General features: G+C 38.3%; 1 protein-coding gene and 1 long non-coding RNA gene across 13 annotated transcripts in view; one reads left to right on the top strand and one right to left on the bottom strand.

Moving 5' to 3' along the window:
- DNM3 (dynamin 3) overlaps window positions 1-22549 on the top strand; it is a 197608-nt gene that overhangs the window by 58968 nt on the left and 116091 nt on the right. The gene's annotated exons all lie outside the window — the stretch shown is intronic.
- LOC310903802 overlaps window positions 1536-22549 on the bottom strand; it is a 29338-nt gene continuing 8324 nt past the window's right edge. The window contains exons 2-3 of one of the 3 annotated variants that reach the window (XR_014587818.1): window positions 20050-21885; window positions 1536-18627 (exon numbers count right to left, since the gene is read on the bottom strand). This is a non-coding gene — a long non-coding RNA (uncharacterized lncRNA). The remainder of the gene's footprint in view (window positions 18628-20049; window positions 21886-22549) is intronic. The other 2 variants (XR_014587819.1, XR_014587817.1) reach the window with 2 other exon arrangements.

The raw sequence follows: 22549 nt of genomic DNA, 5'->3' as shown, positions 1-22549 counted from the left end.
AATGTGCAGCTTCTTGTGCACCAGAGAGCTCTGACAATGTTCTGTACAAAGCCACAGCGCTTGCTGGGACCTCTAGGGCTGTGTACCCCCTCTGGTGTAAGCTGAGCCTGTTTTGTATAGTCTGGAATTTACTCTGAGATGAAAATCACTCTCTGAATGCGAGTAGTTGCTTGCTAGTGCCATTAGGAGGATGTAAATTATTTCCCTTATTTGTGAGTTGTGGCTTCTGTAGCAGAGAATGCAGTCAAATGCGTTTTGAGGCAGAAGATTTCAAAATTTGTTGTATGATATCAGCGTTAAAAAAAAAAGAAACCAATTGTTTCTTTTGTTCCGTATTGACATGGTTTTGCTGCTGCTCAAACATACAACGGGATTTTAATGCTTGATGAGAATTGATGGGAATCAGTGCCTAAGAATGCTTTTTAGTTTTGTAGTTGTGGATCAGTGTGGGTAAAGCAGTTGTACTATTAGTTATGTGAATACTCATCTGAATTAGTTTCTGATCCTGCATACAGTTGCTTGTGTTCACAAATTTGTTGCGGGACTGTGACTTTGTGCTTTTCCACTCGCTTAAAATGAAGCGTGGAAAATGTTGTGTGCTGCTTTGAGACTTGTAAATAAGTGCAACGTTAGGACCTTCATTCATCTCGCAAATACAGTTTGCTTTAGTAGAGTATCCCAAGTAATTACTAGATGAAGTGTTATGAGGCATACCTACCAAAAAAAAAACTAATTCTGAATGCTTTAGCTCTCAGTTGTTACTGCTTTTAGTAGCACAAAAAGCTGTACGTTTTTGTGCTCAGGCTTGTTTGGGAGTCAACCTGCAAATGTGAAGTTTCTGAATTAGCCGCTTCTATGTGGATGTGGAACACCATTGTAGCCTGAGAATCAAAGAGCTCCTTATCGTAAACAGAAGGATAGCATTTGTAAAGCAATGTAGCGTTTTTACAGGGCATGGTCTGAGAATTTAATTTAGTATTCTTTCCAAAGCATCCAGAGATTTCAGTGGTGTTACTGGTGCACAAAGGATGCCAAGCTGGGCTCTAGGATAAGCACTTTTCAAAATGAGAAATTTTTGTTTATTTGAAAAATCTTTTTTTCTTATTTCCCAATCAAATATTTCCTTTTTGCTTCAATAATAGTAAAGGGCAGTGTCAAGTTATAGATGCAGTTCAGATTATAATTTCACAGCATATTCCCAATTCTGTGTGGTTTGGGAGGGAGGCGTGAAAATAAGTACGGAGATAACAGAGCGAGAAGGGGAGAAGTTTCTCTAGGCTCTACCATCGTGTTTGTTTCTAGGATTAACTTGCCACACAGTAAGCTGTGCTCCACTGCGATGGCTAACAGGGATGTTAGTGATTTTTATACCGCTGGGAGCCTACTAACGCCAGTCGCTCAAGTTTTGGGGCTGAGAAGGGTAAGGATGTTTTGTTCTCCCATTTACAACGGTGCCGCAAAGCTGCGTACAAATAAAACTTCTCGTTAGTGAGTTAATCAGAACAACTAGGAAAAGAGTACTATAGAAAGCACAGTAAAAATTTCAGCAGTGGGTTTTATTGTCTTTTATAGGCACTGTTGCTTTGTCTCTAGGTGGGTCGCAGTACGCGGCTTGGTCACTGACCGACCGGCTGAGATCCAGAGCGGGCTCTTGGCTGTAGCTCGTGGTGAAGATGCTCTGGGGTGTGAGAGCTGTTTCCCACTGGCCGGCTGTCATTCAGGCTGGGTTGTCATGTGACTGCCTGTCTGTGCCTGCTGTACAGGTGAGAGGATGTTCTGCACAGCAAGTGTAGACAGGCAGACACATGACAACTCCGTCCAGCCAGTCCCTTGGAGCCATCACCGCTGGTGCGGATCGCTTTGAACCAGTCCGGTTTGGGGGGCTTTGTTGGGGGGAGCACACATAACAGAAGTAAACTTTAAAGCATTGGGAGCTGTAGGACAAGAACATAATTCGATTTTATTCGGAAAATAAGCATCTCAGTACATTGGTTGGCATCGTGCTGACATGTATCAGAAGTGATTTTGACAGAGTGGTCACACTGAACATTTGTGAAAACAAAAAGAATCGAAACTGAGGTTTATTTTCTATGCAGCTTGTACAGGAGTCTGCCCGCATACTGGACTCACACATAGTAATTTAACCAGATGTTTTTACTCTTCTTGGAAGCACAGAAATACTGAAGTTCAAGATAAAGGATATGTTTATACAGTACATATTTTCTAGGAGCAGATAAGTACAATAATCTTGCATGTTAAAAATAAATAAAAATCTTTCTGTATAAATGGAGACAAAATTTTGCACATTAACCCAGCTAAGGGGAATGTGCTGGAAAGAAAACCGGTTGCATTTTATATCAATTTTGCTAAAATGGGAGAGCTATACTCTTATCACAACATATTTCTTTAACATTTTGCTTTGCATATTATTTCAATCTAGCTTTCTCTCAAAATCCATGTTTTATAAGGAAACATATTTGTGGAGGTTCGATAAGTTTTTCAGTTAAATATTAGAAAAACAATGCATGCAAATAGTATCATTTCACATCACAAGACGTATTTTGCTAAACTTTGCTCTGTACAGAATACACACAGTGAATGCAATCCAATTTTGCAATGACGTTTACACTATCATTAGGCTATTTCAAAAGGTATAAGCACATTGGAAGCATAAAAGGGGTGGATGGGAAACAGTAGTACTGCTTTTTTCTACATATTAAATGATTCTGTTTTATAATGGTGTTCTTAAATCTCCGTTGCTCACTAGTGCCACCATAGGTAAACAACAAACTTGTGCTTTCAAATCCTTCTCAAGCATATCCTTTACGGAATAGTAGCAAAACGCTTTTTAAGTTCTAGCCTGAGAGCTGGTTATAGAAGGAATGAATTTACCAAAGGGCTGATGCTGTGGATAGTGCTGAGGTTTAAATTAGTCCAGTAATAAATTAATAAGCAGTTATTTTGGTGCTTTAGCTCCAATCATTATTTTGCCCTAAAGAAAAAGACATTTTGGCTAATATACGATCTCAAGTATGCAAATTAAGGATATCAATTATGTGACTAAATTATATCAATTTTCAAAGAAACTAACAAGATAGAAGAACATATCTTAAAAAATTAATCAAACGCAAAACATGGCTAGCTAATGCAGACATTATAAATTAATTCCAAGGCATGAAATATGCTTCCTTGGATTTTATAACATGCTTGATTAAAATTTTACTTAGAACTACAGAAATGCCAGTGAATGCTTTAAGTTGGCACATCTTCCTACCCACTTGACCATTTTAAAGAAAAAAGTGTCAAATAGAAGTACTTCTAAAGCAAAAATAAAACAGTGCTTCTTTTATAGGTTTCATCAAATTTAATTTGGGAGTAAAATTAGCTCTCAGTTTATCCATTATGGATCTTTAAAACAGCAAATAATGGTACAGTAAAAATCATTGGCAAACTACTGTATAACAAGATGGGGAGAATGAAAATATGCGTTAATAATTAATAGGTTTTTCTATTAACTGTTATCAGGAAACTTGTGCTGGGAGTACAAGTTTTAAGTCGAAATCTTGAGCGGTCTTTCTAATAACTGTACACAAAGAAAATTCATCAGGGAATCAGCAAGTGGCTTTACGTTTTTAGCTGAGGCAAATTTATTTTGCCTTCAATTAATTCATTGAGTACTACTAAGGTATCTACCTGTTCTTTATTTAAAAGCTGATATTCCTTTAAAGTTGGTATTTTAGTTGATTTGATAAAAGGGCTAAATGTTTGTGTTTTGCATTTCATTTATTTGTTAAGTCAGTGGAGGGCTTATGAATATTTTAGAATACTTGTAACAAATTCCAATGTAATATTTCCAGAAACCTATCTTAAGGACCCGGCTTTAAATATTGGTAGCTTGGATATTAAATTGAGAATTATATTCTCTCCAGCTGTGATCAGGACTTCTTATTTAAGGGGAAGTTGTTATTTTTAGGTACTGTTTTGCAGTGCAGCATAAAATGCAGCACAGAAGTACAGTAGCATTATTCAGGAAAGTTTCTTAACTCTGGTATTTCCTGTGTTTTAGTAGCTTTAAGCCTGATCCTTAATATTATTTTAGTTTTTGTTAAAATGAAGTACAGTTCAGGAAGCAAAGCCTTCTGCAAGTAAAAGTTAATTTATGCCCTTGATAACACTTAGGAAAAAAAAAAAAACAGCCTAAGATTTACAATTTTATTTTCCAATCTGTTTAATATCTTTTGATTTAAAGATAAAAATTGCATCGTTTACACTATTTAGGAGCTTGGAATTGTTTGTAAGAATTTCACTATTTTAATTATATTTTCTACCTAGCAGTCATACTTGGGTGGTCTGCAGAAGTGTCTGTGGATGCACAGTGATGGTACAGGAAGAGGGGCAAGGAGTATGGAGAAGAGAGCAGCGTCTTTTAGTCTTCTGGAAATATAGATGTGTTTAATTGCACCAGTAATTGTAATACAGAAGACAACGTGCAACCTAATGGCAAGGCTGAAAAATGGTAAATGCCTTTTTTAAAGGAATTTTTCTTGCCTTTTGGTTGCTTATTTGCTCTATATTTCTTTAAAGTTGGGTGACTTCCCCCTGCGCTGCTTCACTTATTTTAAACATTTAAGGAATATATAAAAAAAGAAGTTAGAAGTATTTTTCTCCCTCTTCCCTATTTAATTTTGTTGATTGTACTAAAAAATTATGCCTCTCCAAAGATGAAAGAAGATCGGTTATATTGAAACGCTGACCTCTTTAAATGTTCATACTGGCTTTAATTTGCCTTTTTTTTTTTTTCATTCTGTGATAACAAGAATCATATCTTTTAACTCACATAACGGGTTTAAGCACTCGTATCCTGACTGCACAAAACTTTAGCTTGTTTTGTTTTTTAGCTTGTTTTAGCTTGATTTAGCTTGTATTCAACTTGCTAATATTTGCTAATATTTTTTTTAGTCATTGCAAAAAATAATCAAAAAGTCATTGCAAAAAGTCATAAAAAAATTGTACGCAGCTATCTTATCTTTATTGGCATGCATGTTTAAAACCTATTTTTTATAACTATGGAAATCTCTTCTGCTATGATTATGATCAACTAGAATTTGTTTCATCTAAAACAGCACTATTTTAAGAATCAGAGAATCACTTAATTCACTTTGAAAATGTTTTGCTTACTGAGCTGAAGTAGTTATACTTCCTTATTCATTGCTAACAATGCAGGCTTTCTTTCTCTATCTGCTGCTTTGCGCACTGCAATCCCCCCTCCCCTCCCTTTCCAAGCCCCAAGCCAAGGGGGCCTCCTAGATCTCAGCCTTACAGTCTAAAAATGTAACTTTGAAGAGTCATGGGTGTATGGGAGGGGAATCACTTCCTAAATCCAGAAAGGTCATTTAAAATAAAGATTAATGCAAATAGCAGACTAGAGATAAGAGAAACACTGGTTCCATATGTTTTCATTGTCCTTGCTTACATAGCAGAAGCTGACACAAGCTATCTTTAACGCTGCTTTCATTAAAAGCTTATTACTGACTGGATAACAATACTTTCTTAATTTCTAGATCAGAATTATAAAAAAATAATAGAAGTGGCTATGCAAATAAACAACAGATTAAAAAAAATTTGCAAGTGATCATTTTCCCCTTGAAAGCATAACTGAGCAAGTTTCTCGATGCGACTTGAAAGCCATTTTCCTACTGCTTAAACAAAATCTGTCACAAAACTTTTCAGATTTGCTATGCCTAGAACAGCAATCAGACTTAAAGATTGAGAAATATTAATGCAAGTCTGAATCTGATTCCATTATTTTAATTTCTTCCTGTGTCTTCAGATTTGCTATTAATAATTACATTTAACTGTCTTGTAATTTCACTTTAAAGCAGAACGAGAGCAAAACTTCCTTCTACTAAGACTAACGGATTAAAATCCACTAATTTAATTCCAGAATTAATCTTTGGTGAAAGAAAGGAGGAGAGAGTGGGCAACCTAGAAGTATATATACAACTGAAAAAGCAATAATACTTGTAGTCAAAATACATAAGCTTTGATGGGAGAGTAAGGGAAATGACAGTGATAGTTCTTGCTTCCTAGGCTTTAAGACAGCCAGTATAGGTACGGTCACGCTAATTCTACGTGACCAGCTCTTCCCAATAGGACTTCTATTGATTCTTGAAGGAGCAATGAAAAAGGTAATAATTATTTATATATTTAAAATTCGTACAGCATCAAGGCTGTCTGAAATATAACATGCATTCTCCAAAATTGACTAGTTATAATACTAATGGCTGCATATTTCTGCTAACTCTTTTTATAGTACGACTATTGAAAGCCTTCCTGCCAATAATGAGCACCATATAGATGGGATTTTTTTTCCGGTTGCAGTAGTTTGTTACCAGTGTTAACTTTAGGGGAGCTGACTCTGGTGTTCAGCTGGTATCAAATTGCAGCCCAGACTTTTTGTATTATTCTGTCCGTGGGGATTTCATTCAGCCTGAGGGTTTTTTTCCCCTACCAGGACAGCTGGAAATCCACCAAAGCAAACTTCTGCATTCGTTTACAAATTCCTTTTCTATCAGTGGGATTCAGGACAAAGTAACTTATCGTTATATTAGAAGATGTTAGAATGTTAGAAGAAATATCAGCAATGCAAGCTATACATGAGAGCAGCAGCAATCAATTGGTGCTGATCACTTATAAGCAATGGCCAGGCAGGTATTGGGATGGAAAGCTGCTTGTTCTGTTTTATTTATTTATTGTTTTTTTTTCCATCATGTCCTGCACTTTCAGAGGTAATTTTTCCTGACAATCAAATATTTTGTATCCTACACAGCAGAAGCCAAGCACGGAGTAGTCTTATATTCCCTATGGCATCCCCCCCCAGTTTTCATTAGCACATTTAGCATAGGTTACTTGCAAAGAAGTTTCAGTTGCATGTAAAATCAAAGTACAGTTCTCCCAGCAGTGATATATATATATATATATATTTTACAATAGTTTAAAATAATATTCATGCATTTTCTTTTCTATTACTTTATTACTTTAAGAGAAAATAATTTCTTAAAATTGATCTTCAGATCATAGTTCATAACAGGAGCTATGCAGAATACATACTTCTAGCAAGCCTTTTCTGCATTAAAAAAAAAAAAAGATATACTCCTTAAATATTTATACTGATTGCTACAAGTTAAAAAAAATAAATTAAATTTACCTTTTTAGTTTGTGGGGAAAAATAAGCTTTATTTTAAATTAAAAAAAAAAAAAGAAAAGGAAATGCCCGACTTTAACTATGCTCTTGTACACTTCTCTAAGCAGTATACCTCTAGGTAGTATACCTCGCTCATTTCTTGCATAGGTTTTAGTAAATCATCAGAGCTCCATCTTTCTTGCAGTGATGACTGGAGGAAGGGGGGGGGAGTCACCTAGGTTCGCCAGGTCATAGGCCAGGTGTTCTTCCAAAGTAGGCCTTACCAGAATGTCTTCCCCGCATTATTCTGCAGTCCTCCTTTTTCACAGTGTCCCTTAGCGTTTCTTATTCCCTAGTGTGCAAAACCTGTGAAGAAAAATACTGTATATGAGATCTGAAAGGAGCAATAACTGTCTTCTCCTTGGCAAGAGCAACTGGCGTCCCCAATAGTCCATGTCGCTGCTTTCCCTTGCCCAGTCTAACCAATGTGCAGACTACTGTACAACAGCATTGTCCTGAACAGGTAGTCTGAACACTGGGGCGACGGAGCAGGATCTCCGGACGCTTCTATTTATTTATTTTAAATCCTCTTTTAGTCTTTGGGAAAAACTGCCTTCCTGCATCACGGGTTGTGCTCGGCTCTCCCTCACACTCTGCAGCACTCACTGAAACACACTGAAGTGCTGTGATTTCCAGTCTTGACGTGGCACATTTGCAGCAGACTGGGGATCTGGCAATGAATTTAGGACCAGGAAAAGGGGGAGGGCTGGGCCTGAGAGTCCATATATGGGATGATGTCACCCTAGGGAGGTTTGGGTATGCACTGTGCCGCTGGTGAGACCGCTAGAATTGCCTGCTCTCAGACATGGGTCTGTGTATAAAATGGTACCAGATGTTTTAGTGTAATGTTAAGCAGTCATTTCATCTTCAGGCCAGATTTTTTTCTTCAACTGGGCAGGAAGTGGGCCCCAGTATGGAAAAGCTGTAAAAAGTCAAGATGTACAGTTTCACTGCAGCCAACGGAGAGCGAGTTAACGGAGACGCAGAATTTGCTGTTTTGTGCAGGCTGAAAAACAGAATTTATAAAAAGAATTCTGCTGGAGAAGCTAATGCAACAAGCCAACGCTATTTTGTTTCTTTTTAATGCCTCCAGTTGTGCTTTTATATTTTGGCATTTCGGACCAAGAAAAGGGCAAATAGGTTCATTTTTTCTTGGAACTGTCAGCGGCATGCAGGCTGCCGAGACTTGAACAGTAATTAGAGTTACTTCCTGAAAGTGAAGCCCCCATGAAAAGTCTGGAGAAATGTTCTTTGTCATAGCCTCTACATGAGTAATTAGTTCCACATGTGGCCTTCCTATTTCCCTTCAGCTATTTTGGCTGGCTGGCTGAATACTTTGCTATAGCTCAAGACTTAAAGAAGCTTTAAAGTTTTCATTTCAAGCATCCACTGTGAAAATAGCTATTTCTGGTGTCATAATAAATTGCTTCTGGTAGATCAGTACTATTAGGCCTGGCATTGTTTTTCACTGGTAACCCTGCTGCCATTTTTCTTTTAATCGTGCTTGGTGGAATTATCCTGCTAAATTTTATCTTTGATGTTTACCAGATCTATTGAATTTTGCCAAGTATGACTTTACCGTAGATTTTAAGATATTCTCCCCACAGGCATCTATCCTTGTTCTCCTGTAGACTTTTTTTTTCTTTGTTACTCGTGCTGTTGATTCTAAGTGTTGTACTTGCTTTTTTTTTTTTTTTAATCTGCCTTAGCCCGTGGTCTAAGACAAAGGGATACTTACCGAGTAAGCTCCTCTGAAGTCAAAACTGGAGGTGATTTTACATAGGTCTGTCTATTCACTTTATGGAATTGTTGCCAGTAGCTCTTTTTCTGCCTAGAAATCTGAGGCCAATGTCGGTATTGGGACTATATTCTGAAAAGTAGATATCCACCAACTTCCTGAGCAGCTTTTGAAATGAGTACATACGTAAATCTAAATGTGTGCTGTGAGGGCTCTGGTATCCTAAATAACTTCTGTGGGATGCAGTTCTGCCTAGGTTATGGCAGATGCTCTGGGAACCATAGCTTCTAGAGGCCCGCATGGGGCAGGTTGCAGAGGTCTAACTTCAGGGAGAATTAATACAATAAACGTGAACATCAGGAGAGATGAATTCAGAGTCTCTGTCCAAGGAGAAGAAGTGACGTTCAGACCGTGTTATTGTGGTGGCATGCCAAGCACTGTGTATCTGTTTCATATTGTGCATCCAGTTCCACCATTTGGATCATGGTAGGTTAGTTATGCACCCAAGCAGTGGTGAGAGCTTTTATTTTGAGAAGGTAGAGGTTTGAAGAAGCCGTAGAAGGAGTTTTAAGGTGCAGAGTACTCAGCTTTCTTAGAAGCAGTAGCACCAAATCAGCGTGTAAGAGAAAGTGAATTGATGGCTGTTAAAATAGAGAAAGTAGGGAACATCACGGACAAGCACTCACAGCACAGCACTCACAGGAGCTGGATATTTTATTATATTCCCACTTGGCACTTACCTTGTGGAAGAAGAATATGATTTTGGAAAGCGTGAGTAGTGAGAGATTTTTTGTAGATAGGCCCCTCAGTGTAGCGGGTGAGATTTTCCCCACTGAGGAACCATCAGAGACGAATTGCTGCGTGCGTCACCAAGAGCAAGAAATTGTTATGCTGTCAAGAAAAGACAGGGTTCCAGGTATCCTCTTCCATACCAGCAGAAGGGGAGGTAGGCTGACTTTTCAGTATTGCAACGTAGGTTGCAAAGATCCTGAACAAACCAGGAGACAATGCATTAATGATCCAAGCAGACTGAGGGTCTAAGGGATATGAAATTTTGAATCTTGCTGCTGACTGCAGCAGCGTTAGTCTGTGAATTTTTCACGAGATGGTTAAATGGAACCAGAATAGCTCACCACACTGCGGCCTGGAAATTCTCCTCCTGTAAGCTTGTTTCCTGGCAAAAGTGGAGCTCTAGGGGAATGGAGTACATGAACAGGGACTTGGGGTTGTTCTGGGTGCCCAGAAAGATGCTAAAGCCTCAACACTAATACAGTACAAAGCTATTCAGACCTCTTGTGCACGTTTCTTTTTCCTTTGTAAATTCTGCTCAGCTAGTTGCATGCGTCTGCACGTACATTTCGACTACAGTCCCTCCTTTTTTATTTGATCTCTATTTGGAAAGGCTAAGGCCCAAAAAGAAACAGACATTTCCATTCCTTCTGATAACAAGTTCACATTATACCTGAAATATTTAAAATCTTCCACTAAATAGCTCTCCAGATGTGAGTTTTTTTAAGTGCTTCTGACAAAATTGATACGCTTCCAAGGCTTTTGCTTACCTGGACCTTCTTAAATGGCAGGTTGCTTTCATGGGTGCAGTAATCTTGCTTGGAGAGTTTATATTAATAAATTATTAAGAGAGCTCATCTGAAGTGCCTTCCAAAGGTGGTGATAAATTTTCATTTCTCGTGAGTTTATCATCATGCAGACATTTCTGTTATGCCTATGAACTCAGCCCAATGATGAAATTATTTTCCATGACCCTAAAATATTCTTTATTTTATTACTTTTTTTTTTTTTTTTAACTTGGAGGAAACTAAGGATTTTGAAAAGTCCAATTCCTTCCTTCTTCATTGACACTTACTTGGAGGACTACCATGAAGAAGAAAATAGCTGTATTTCTGCTCCAGTATTTTCTTGTACTGGCAGCCCACATTGTCGTGCCAGGCCACTCTCCATACTGAACAGGACAGGCGTCTTTAAAATGGTCTTGGTGTGTAGCTAGCACGAGAGCTATGTGCTTCTTGTAGTTTGTAAAGCTTTCTAGGCTCTATTTACACTAGAGAAGTGGCTGAACTGTTGCTAATGTGCTTTTTTACATTAAAAAGTTATTGCAGCAAGTGTCTGGACAATTGTAAATTTTGTATTGCTATTTTTCAAATGCTCTAGATATGATCCAGGGAACTACAGAACAGTAAGCTGGATGTCTGCAGCTGATAAATTAGTTGAAATAACAGCAGAAAATTGAACATAGTTATTTTTGAAATCATTCTGCAAAAGAAAGTTGTCTGCTGTAATTTGTTCTAGATTTTTTGCACATCCACTAGTAAAGGTTAACCCTTTTGAGCACATGTGATTTTAAGAGGACTGGAAACAGGTAGGCGTAGAAAACAGGAAACAGTAGGGACAGTCTTTTTCATCACAGCAAAAAAGAAAAAAACAAAATGCAAAGAACAATGACCCACCATACAAAGCTACTTTCAGGATCTGATTTTTGTAGCCAAGGTTAATATTATGTATTTGCAAAAGGGTGATTAGTTAGTAACACTTGTGGATGACAGTTACCCCCCACCTCTCAAATTACACTGTGAAATTTTGTTCACTTTCATCCATGGCATGGGCAATGGATCCAATAAATAAGGTAAAGATAATGCAGGGAGAGAAGAGGTGAGGGTTGAAGAAGTATCTTCATGTGTGGAGAGTGTCTGATACTTGCTTCTATAGAGTTTGTCACCGTTAATCACCAAAATTACCCAGATTATATCTGGGTAATCTCTTGCAGTCCTGTTGTTTGTAGGTGTTCCGGTGCAAGCTGACCTGTGTTTTTTGTATTTTTTACAGTCTGTCCCTTAGCAATTTTGTTACTTCTGGCCAATGCACAGAGGAATGATCTGTGCTTACAGGTATCTGTGCCTGTTGCTACGAGAAAGAATTAAGTGTTGCTCATTTTGCCCCTTGAGCTCGTACCATCAGCCTCATCTACTGATCATGACATTATTTGTGACATGAGAAAAAAAATCTTGAGGTTGGCAGCAGTTTATCAGTACTGGCCAAAGACTCCTTTTGGAAGGGGCCCTATGGGAACGCTGCCTGACTGCTAAGAGCCACATCTTTAAGTGCTGCTCGTCTTTCTGAGCAGTCTGGTCTTGGCATTGCAGGTAGGGATTTGCTCTTTTATAAACTACTTTAGCCCAGCTCTGTATGTTCTGGATAACCTTCCAGCCTAATGCCCCTCTTCTGGGTAGTGAATACAGCAAATAATGTGCAGGTAAACTATAGCCTCGAAACACCGTGTTCCCAGTCCCTTTGTCGACCTCTTTTTCACTTGCTCCCTCTGGCCTGCTTTCCTTCTTCATCAAATATATAACTTGGATGCCTTAGTATATTCACTATTCCACCTCCTCTATAACACTGTTTTCCTTTCCCCTCTGCCACTTTTTTGTTCTGCATGTGCTTTGCCTCCAGCTTTGCAAGAGAGAAACGTGAAAGCGGAGAAGGTGGAGCTGGAAGGGGTCAGTCCAGTTACTCTGAGCAGCTAACGAAGTTGGAATTCACAGCAGCTACGTTTTGGAGCCTGTTTCCTCTGTCCTCAATGAGCAGGGGGCAGCTGCTGCTGATGTGGGTGCCTGTTGTTAGCCAGTGTTGATGTCCATCCACCCTTGTGCAGGTGAGGAAATGAGCAGTTAACAGGAGGTTCAGTACTGATGCCACTCTTTTTTCCTCCTTAGCAGTCTGGTTATTTTCACCCTGGCTGTAACGTCTGCTTCGTTTTGTGTTCTTGCATTGTTCAATATTTTTTTGCCTTCATGGCCAGTGGTCCAGATTTACCAATGCATAACCAGCAATGTTTGAAAATAACCAGAGTACCGTAGATCAGGAATCTTCACGTATGAGTGGCTTTGTGCTCCCCCTGTATTTTCTAATTTCAGTTCTGTGTACAGCCACGTGACTGAACATCTGAACTGATTTTGGACAGTAAGTTGTTTTTGGGGAGCTACGTACATTCAGCACAGTGGTAGCAAGTGATTGTAATGACTGAATGACAGTGTTTAGTTTGCATGCAGGTTATTTCATTCCTGCTAAAATAAATATCTGCCTTGTTGAATTGTTGTGGCCTAATAGGGGAGGTATCCTCTGTGCCTGTCAGGCTTTTCTTCAGGAAAAGAACAGGATATGGAATAGCTTTGACATTTCCTTAGTCTTTGCTTACTCATACGCAACACACAATTAGTGGAGATGCAAAATTAGCTGAGCTAAGTTCATTTTCAGAGTGGTGGTGAAGAGCATGATATGCCCTAGGTTAACACTGTCTTCTTTCTTGACTCCTGTGATCTCCTCAGACTTTGTTTTAGCCCTGAAGCACGTTAGTGTTAAGCTTTTGGACCCTTTATAAAACCCAGATGTGCAGCTGAATCAAGTGTTCTTTCTCCCCACTTGGACTCAAATGATTCACTCAGGTTACCACATCACTGACTGATCGTCGCGTCTCTCACAGAAGATGTCACTTCTGTGGCAGAGTGTCTCTAGTATTCAGTAAAGCAAAATAACCAGACAATAAAAGGGAACAAAGCATTTCAGTGAGTGTAGGGCAATGCTGTTTATTGCCTAGCCAAAGAGATAGATAATGGATAAACTTGCAGTGGTTTTGTTTGTTTTTTTTTATCCTTTCCTGGGGAAAAAAAAGAAACAACAACACTTTTTTGAAAATAGAACTGTCTGGGTGACCAAAAAAAAAAAAGCGCATACTTTATAGAAGTTTCTAGTTAAAAATTCTGCGTTAAATACTTTGATCTTGTTGGGTTTAAACTGCTGGTTTTGTCTAATTAGAATTTGGGGTTTGATTTACCCCTCGAACATATTTTTATGAACATTCTTTCTGCTGCCCAACTGAGAGGCAGTTTGTTGTTACTTTTGTGGGTTTTTTATTTTTTATTTTTTTTCTGGCAAAATTTTGTGTTGCAGCTATTTCTATGTTTCAGTAACATAATACACTCTGGGGGCAGATCTTGGAGGTCTTTGACTCTAATGAATACCAGTCACGTGAGAGCAAATACATGATTTATTACTTGAGCATATTTTTGATAGTAACGCCTGGAGATTGTTTTAATGGGGGGAAGGGAGATCAAGAAAGAGAAGGATGCAGTTGAAGGAAATTAGTGGCAAAGTGATGTTAACTCTCACCTCAGTTCAAGGCTGTGGTTTGTAATGCCAGCGTTGTGAATGATCCCAAAACAAAAACATCCATCCTTTTCACATTTAAGAATAATCTCGAGGGAATTGTGTTGTAGAAGCAGATCTTAAAATGAACACCAGCAATATTGCTCAGGGCCTCTAAAACTGAAAGCCATTTCTTCTAGTATTTATTGTCTTTGGCAGAACTATTATCCTCTCTTTATATTAACTGCTGCATGAAGTGTCGTCTTTGTCTTGCCAAAACTTCTGTTCATAATATAATTTTTTTTTCTTAGGTTGACTTGCCTTTGATAAAGACTTAACAATGCCGAGTCAGGTTCTTGCGTGTGAAATTGAGAGTTCCTTTCCTGAGGCTGAATATAGAAATCAGTCACTTGTGCCATGCAGAGACATGTGCTCTAGGAAGAGGTGACTGTCAAAGCGTCTCAGTGAGTCTATTGCTCCAGCTCCATGAAAGGCTTTGGAGCGTACCCACATAACAGAACCACTCGTTCTGTTTTACGGCTGAGTTCTAAACCGTGTTTTAAAAAATTAATAAATGATATGCAAAGAGTAGTTATGTGAGTAATATCCAAGGGCAGGAATAAGAGCTGGAATTTTGTCTGGCTTTTTTTTAGTTCCTGATTATTTAATCACCTTCTGTTACTATTCATCTTGAGTATCTAAGCATAAACATTTAAATTAAAGTTAAGGGTCAACTTAAAAGCATTTTGATTGCCCAAAGATATTGAAATGTCTTGTCAAATTTGCTTTCTGTAAAATCTTCATGTGAACTGCTGAATGCTGATGCTGCCAGGCACAATTTATGTATTTATTTTTGCTTTCGGGTAGTTGTTCCTTGAAAGTGTGTTAAACAGAAGAATTAATGTATCAACAAAGTCATCATCTTTTATTTCAATATCCCTGATATTTAAAGTTACTCTTTGTATTAGTGTCTTCCAGGAAGGAAGATTACAAAATGCTCACTATCATTCCCCTATATCTTCCAGTATAAAAGAACAAGAATTTTCTACTCATCATTTGAGCTTCCATAGCCAAAAAGAGGCTGTGTCCTGCTTTCCTGGAAGTATGTGTTGATTTTTGCTAGTAAGTTAGCTAATGTATAATTTATCATTTAAAATCCTGATAAGAATGAGGTGCTAACAGATTTTTGTCTGTGATTTACTTCACCTGATTACAAGTTTTAGTGCTTTACCATTGCATGATTTCACTAACACCCTTTAAGCAGTTGAGACAAGCTCTGTTCTAGAAACCTTTGAGCCACAGCGTTGATCAGGTGGATAATGCTAAGTGTTTGGCAACATCCGTCCATATTCACTGCAACTACTAAGCAGTAGACACAGCCTATTGAGGCCCTTTATGCTTGTGGTAGAGTTTCCTTTTATGATTTACTATGTATTTTCAATTGTTTATTTAGTTTCAGAGAATCTAAGTAACTTACTGAGATAGGTTGAGAGATGGAGCCTTGCAAGAAAGGCTTATGAAAAGGTTTTTAATGGTTAGTTTTAAGTCCCTTTCCTTATGGATCTTCCTGATCATTGGGGATAGCTTAAAAGTGTCTGTTGGGTGATGTACTCGTGACAAACACCAAAATTGATGCCTCTTGGCTCAAACTCTTCAGAGGTCAAAAAGCTGGGGTTTTCCCCCTGCTATTGTCTGGAATCATAGTGATAATTTAACTTGTAGTATTAAAACCCCAAAATGAATAGTGTTGCTTTTTGAAGTCCCTCTTTTTGCCTCAGTGTCTTTTTCCTGTGGGGTCTTTCATGACCGTTCTCTCTCCTTTCGTATTTTTGCTTTGCTGATCTGTGCTCTTTCATCTCTCACTGACAGTAACCTTCATTGTGTATTGATCTGTTCCTTTCGTGGCAGTCTCCACAGCTTAATTGCAGGCCTCCCTTTTGCTAGTGGAAAGACGTTGTCTTGGCTGTACAGAATTACCCCCTCTGCTGTCCAAACTGAGTTCTTCATCCTAAAAATGAAGTCCTAAGCTTAAGATGAAGTCTTTCATGTCTGGTGCTTAACCTCTTGAGGATCTCATCTTGATTAAAAACAAACAACCAAAAAAAACCACAAAACCTCTACAGGTACTGCTATTACACAAATTCTTTACAAGATAAGCTTGCCCATATCTTTGCTCACATTTCACATAGCTGCGGTGGTTTCCTTTGCTGATGTACTGATGTTCATCTGCTATGTGAATCTTAGGTGTATTTTGAAAATTGCCTAAAGCTTAGGAATGAATTAGACACCTCTGCTGATTTCTTACTGGACCTTCTCTCATCTGTTGGGGAAAAAAAATACATTAATCAGGGACTGGTTAAAAGCTAAGGCTCCCTGAGAAAACCAAAGGTCCCTACAGATTGTACCGTCTTTTACTCCAGCTACAAGGAGTATTTATTCAATATGTCTTGTCCTAAAGCCAGAGAAAATCATTTTTGGTTGAACACTAAACCATTCCCTTGCAGGTAATGCAGAACATGCAGAAGAAGCAGCAATATTTTATGGGTATTGATGCTTACAGTATTGTTCACAAATGGAATGTACGTAGGGTGAGACCTGAAAAATCAGATGAGCGGGTAAATTTTAGAGACATCCAGGAAAATGATGAGTATTGGTGTCTGAGATGTTATGGATGCTGAACTATGCTTCTGAAAAGCTCTGCAGCCAAGCAGGTGTCACAACCTGAATTCCCAGCTGAATGAGCTGAGCATCTCTACTGCTGAAAAAGCTCACATAACTGGTTACTTTACTGAAAAAAAAAAACAACTTCATAGTACAACATGATTATCCAGTAGATCTTTTTCCTCTATGTTTCTCTCTGGATTACTTGAATAAGACTTTTAATTGTTACTAAATGTGTTAGCGTGACCTATAATGCATTTTAGCTGTATATTAGATGGTTACACTGAGGACATGAGAAAACACTCATGTCTGCAGCACGGCTATCACAAGCTGGAACCAAAGCACCTTGTGCAAGTAGTTTCCTGCATTCTGTTTGAGAAAATACTTTTTCAATGAATGAAATTACTTTTCTGGCTTAGCAAAGCCAGAGTATCCAAGGACCTGTGTCACAAGAAGGTTCAGCTTGTGACCTCATAGACCAGGGCTGGCTGAGAAACACTAGGGAGCGGTTATCCCATAACTTCCCTCCACAGATGAACATAGGTTCTTTTTAGAAGTGGAGTTCACTGGATTTCTACTCAAAACAGGTAGACAAAAGGAAGATTGTCAGTAGATTGAAAAGAATTGTCAGGTTATCTGAGAATCCTCTGAAAGCAAATTCAGTGTTTTTGTTTGGGAAGTTAACAACTTAAGCTGATTGGAAAAAAAGTGATCAGAGTGGAAGAGAGTAAGCGATGGAAAAGTTTGTTCATGACAGTTTGACTTTTTTTAGAAATGAATTTCATGTGAAGACTCTGCATTAGAAGGTGTTACCCCCGAGGCTCAGAAACATGCTGCTTTTTCAGCAGCCTGGCCTGAAGTCTGGTTTGGTATTTGAGAATACTAAAATCTGAAGTGCCAGGTTGATCAGCGCTATAGTCTTTTGTAGGGATAACAGGTCTGATACTAGATTTTAGAGCATGTGATACTGTATAGATACCTTACCAGGTCAACAAGTATGGGAAAAAAAAAGCATAAAATTAATTCCTTGTATCATGTATTCATATGTTTCATATTTTAAAGTTTTCTACAGACTGGTTCTTTCCCTGGTTATGTTTTTTTCTAATGTACAAATATAAGGAGACATAGAATCAGCAAAACTTCCTTAACTTCCTTTTCTTTTTTTACATGTCAAAGAATTTTCAGTCTGCAAGACTTCATCAAAAATAGACCCGCATAACAAATAACCGTTGATGTGTTCCTGGTTTTTCTAAACAGACGTATATACTCAGGTGCTAATTTTAAAGGCTATTTCTGTCAGGCAGGAAGACGTGTTCATCCCTTGGTTGCACACATTTTCTCAATGACAAGGTGTTAGCACATACAGCTTCCTAGGTCTTGCTGGAGTTGGTCTTTGATTCTGCCTGCAAGTGTGCAATATCTGAGTGTCTTGCCTTTACATGGACCAGTGCTGTGTCATTCTGATGTGCTAACCGAGCTTATAATGCTTATTGAGAACATCTCCCCATGCATGTGCTCCTTCTTGGACTTTTACCTTGAAGAGGAAAATGGGAAGGTGCTCCAATGCCTTCTATTTCATTTCTGCATCCCTTTCATGACCCCCTTAAAGCTGCTCTCTGAAGAGGAGGAAATCCAAACAATTGTTAACTGATGGCAACAAGAAAAGCATCTGACAAACAGCAGCTTATCCTTCATTCTCTTCCATTGACATGTAAACCCTCTGGGAGTGCTTAGGGAAACCAGGAGCTCGCTGCTTTTGTAAACCTCCCTTGGTCTCTGATGGAAACATGGTGCACTTGCTTTGGTATTTGTATGTCACCAGGAACTGCTGAGAACACAGGAGGGAAGAAAAAAAAAAAAGAGGATTAGTACAGCCTATGAGGAATAGGATGAAAAGATGCATTTTTTTTGTAAACAAAGTCAGAAGGACCTTGTAAATAATTGTTTAAATCATCCAGGAAAATTGATGGAATGTAATAGTTACGGAGGCTTCTTGGCATAAGCAGTATTTATTGGCTGGGTTTAGTCCTAGCACCGAGCGTGTCAACTGGGTATAAAATTGTTAGTGCAGGAAAACTCCATGTGTTGTGTACGGGCATAAAATGCAGTAAGCTGTGTGGTGTGGGCACAAATAGTATGCCAGGAAACAGAAAACTCTACAGCAGGTCCATGTGGAGACGGCCAGCATCATTTGAGCGTGCATATTTTATACATACTGATTTACTAGCCAGATCAAAGTGGTACTTTTTAGAAATGATTTACCCTAACGAGACAGAGCACAGAAGTATTGCAGCGTTTTCCTGCACAGAGAGTTGTCTCCGAACTCCTGCGCTGACAACATTCTGAAAGTGGACTTCAGATCCGGATTTGTGGGAGGGATTTCTTAGTTGACTGTCTATGAAACATTGCATGAAGGAAAATGGAAACCATATGCAATTCACTACACAGATCTGGTTTTCATTTAAATCTTTTCCTGTATTATATTTTCTGCTAGTAGAAGAGAGAAACAAACTGCTAGATGAATAGTATAGAGCTTAAAATAAAAGGCAGTGCATTTTTTAAGAACTAAAGAAAAAAAAGTGGTATTTGACCAGCACTATAATTTTGTGTAGGACTCTATAGGAGCGGGACAATTTGTACATAATATGCTGGAACATCTGTTGTTTTAAGTGTTAGTGGGTTGAATTGACATGACATCAACAGAACTGCAAGGTTGCAGAGTTACTAGAGCCATGCCATGCTAGTAGTGGCACCATAACGTAAAAGTTCTGGTGAACTCTGCGTTTTAGCTCCGCATGCAGAGCTAAAATACGTAGTAGTTCCTAATATTGTTCAAATAATCCTTTATCTGGTGTGGAGTTATGGAAAATTTCACCATCTCTGAAAACAGTCCAGTGGACTTACTCAGAGTCTCAGGGTCTGGGTTTTTTTTCCTAGTTTTGAACAGAAGTTCAGTTTTTAAAAGTTCACTGAGACTCTTTAGCGCCAAAGCAGTCCCGTGTTTTTGCACAGAGCCTGGGAAAAGAAGTGCTGCAGGACAAATAAAATAGAATACAACGCTTTAAAAAAAAGCTGAACATTTTAATATATTGGATATGTTATACTTCAAGTTCAGTCTGTGAATGAAAGACTTAAAGGGCTCAAAAAGGAAGTTTTGAAGATCTTCTGCATCTTTTGGAAGCTGTACAAAATGGAGAACTTCAGTCATCATTACCAGGTGCTCAGGAGTATGCGAGTGGTAAACACCTACATTTGTGCAGTGATTTCAAGCTGTTGAAAGTGCTGCCCAGAAATGTAAACAGCGTGGTAAGGAATCTCTTTCATTTGGTCAGGGAAGCAGTGAAAACGAAGCAAAGGAGATGGATCCCTAGATCCATTTTTCTTAGATTTCCCAGGAGAAGGTTGTCTGGATCTGCTTGAAAAATAACACTATCATAAAGGAACATTGCAGGCAGTCAAAAGTGTTTCTGTACCTCCTGTCAGCTGCACAGATTAAAGAAGGTTGAAGGGCCAGTTTCAGTGCTAGAGCTCTTTAAACAGCCGTGCAGTATTTTTGTGTAACTACGATTAGAAAGTTAAAATAGCTTCTGAGCACAAGAAATGCATTGAATAGCTGGTTGTGCACATTTTACACAGTGAAGGGCTGCAAAAAGAGATACTAAACTTGCAAAAGTAATTAGAGAGGCTTTCGGAAAGCCTCAGCAGATTGCATGCTGATGACGCTGCTGTCATGCTGTTGGTAGAAATCTGGCTTGATTTAATTAATAACAAAGACCTGGAGGCACACAAGGGCATAACCGAAAAGCAAGTCAGAGAAGCCATTGAATGTTTCTACTGTTTTGTCAGTGTTGCACATCTCAAGTGTTCTCTCAGAGTATTTGAATTCCAAACGGGAAAAGAAATGCAACTCAGTGGAATGTAATTCTGAATTCCTTCTGTTTTTAACGTTAAACACGAGAGCAACTTGTTCTGCTTCATTCTTTTGGGGAAGGTGTTGATGAGATGTACCTAATTCCAGAATCCAGAATTCCAGAATTCACTCGATTCTAAAAATGCACTGAGATGTCTGCCCTGTGAGAATAGCTACAGTGTAATTTGGAATTGGTGTAGCCAAAGCTTACCAAACCATATGTGTGGTGGTTGTGTTTTTTGACATTGTTTTGTTTTTTTTTTTTTAGAGATAGCTATGTAGTAGTAAAGTGCTGAGTGGACAGGAGGCATAATTATTATATCCTTGTGTGTTAGTGACAAAATGGATAAGTTATTTGGCTTACTATAGAATAATTTGCAAACATATTTCACTCCTCAAAAATCCAAATTAAACAGCTAAAAAAAAAATGTTAATCCTCATCAAATATACCTGCCTGGTATATCTCGTTCCCATTCAATGTTTTACCCTTATGTGTTTTTAAGCTGTAAGCGCATCAAAATACTGATTGCCTGTTAGTGCATCTAAACCTCAGTGCAAAAGACGTGAATCTAAGTTGTGGCATTTGGATCCTGCAGTGGCAAGAATGTTTACTACAAATAATACTAACATTTGGCTTGTGCTTTGTTTCATGATATGTCTTTTGTTTTTAGAAGTTTTCTTTGAGTTCCTTAATTTTGGAGGGAAAGTGAAATATTGTGTTTTTCAGGTTGGATAAATCACAATGCTGTGTTTGGTCTGATTTTTTTCCAGTTAGCTAGAGAGAAGCATGTTTTGCTGTGGAAAACTTAGCTGTTTGGATGTATTTGAATTATTTGAAATTTTATTTATATACTTTCCACCTGTTGAGACATGTTTGTGGTGTTCCTTTAGTTTTCGTTCATGATTCAAGACGCTGTTTTGAAACTTCATATTTGGCATACTCTGAGGTATTGACAGACTGCTGCCTTGACTAGGAAAAACAATCATGGGCATTTAAAAAAAACATTCTTGGTGGTGTCTCTCCCTTCTTCACTTTGAAGATTCACTGAGAGTTTAATTATGTAAAGTCAATATGCTGCTTTTTTAGAAGTCTCAGTTATGTTTAAAGATAGTGTGCATTCAATTCCATATCCGTCAGTGTTTTGTTCGTTCAGGGGAGGGATGATAGAAAATTTCCTGTGCAAGACAGAAAGCTTGTGTAAATCTCCATGTAACGTGAATATTTCTTTTCATGACTGCAGTTTAATATCTGTTTATTACACCATTAGATATCCTTAAAAAAACAAAACAAAACACAACTGTTAGTTGCAGTTGTAGTAGAACCATAATTTAGGAAATAAAAACAAATATGCAAGCTGATCAGTGATAGGAGATAGAGTAATACATAAAAGTAGTATTTAATTACTTGAAAAAGGAAGACTATCTGATAAGAGAGATTACAACGCCACTGTTCTTCCAGCGACATCATCCCGGCAAATCAACTTGTCCTGAATGGGCTGTCTCAAAGCAAGGTGGAAAATCAGTGAAGACATCAGCAGTAATTGCAGATGGTTCTCCAAAGGAGGCTTTAGCCCTAAGTGAGGTCTGTGTAAAGCTCTTCTCCTAAGGCTGAGGCTATACTTGTATGCATACATGCAGTGCTTCATATAATGAACAAATCAGAAATTGTTTTGTTTTTCTTTCCACAAGTTGTTCATCCTCATTATAGTACAGGCTTGGGAATTTAGAGGTGTAATGTTATCAATACGTTTCACTGGAGATGCTGAAAAAGCAGTAGCTCAGGAAGCATGGAAGGGAAAGAAGCTTCATAATTCACCAGTGTTGGAAATGTTTCCATCAT

Source organism: Anser anser, assembly GCF_964211835.1.
Source record: "Anser anser genome assembly, chromosome: 8".
Lineage (NCBI taxonomy): Eukaryota > Metazoa > Chordata > Aves > Anseriformes > Anatidae > Anser > Anser anser.
Note: the sequence above shows the minus strand (reverse complement) of the source record. Positions and strands in the feature narration are given on the sequence as shown.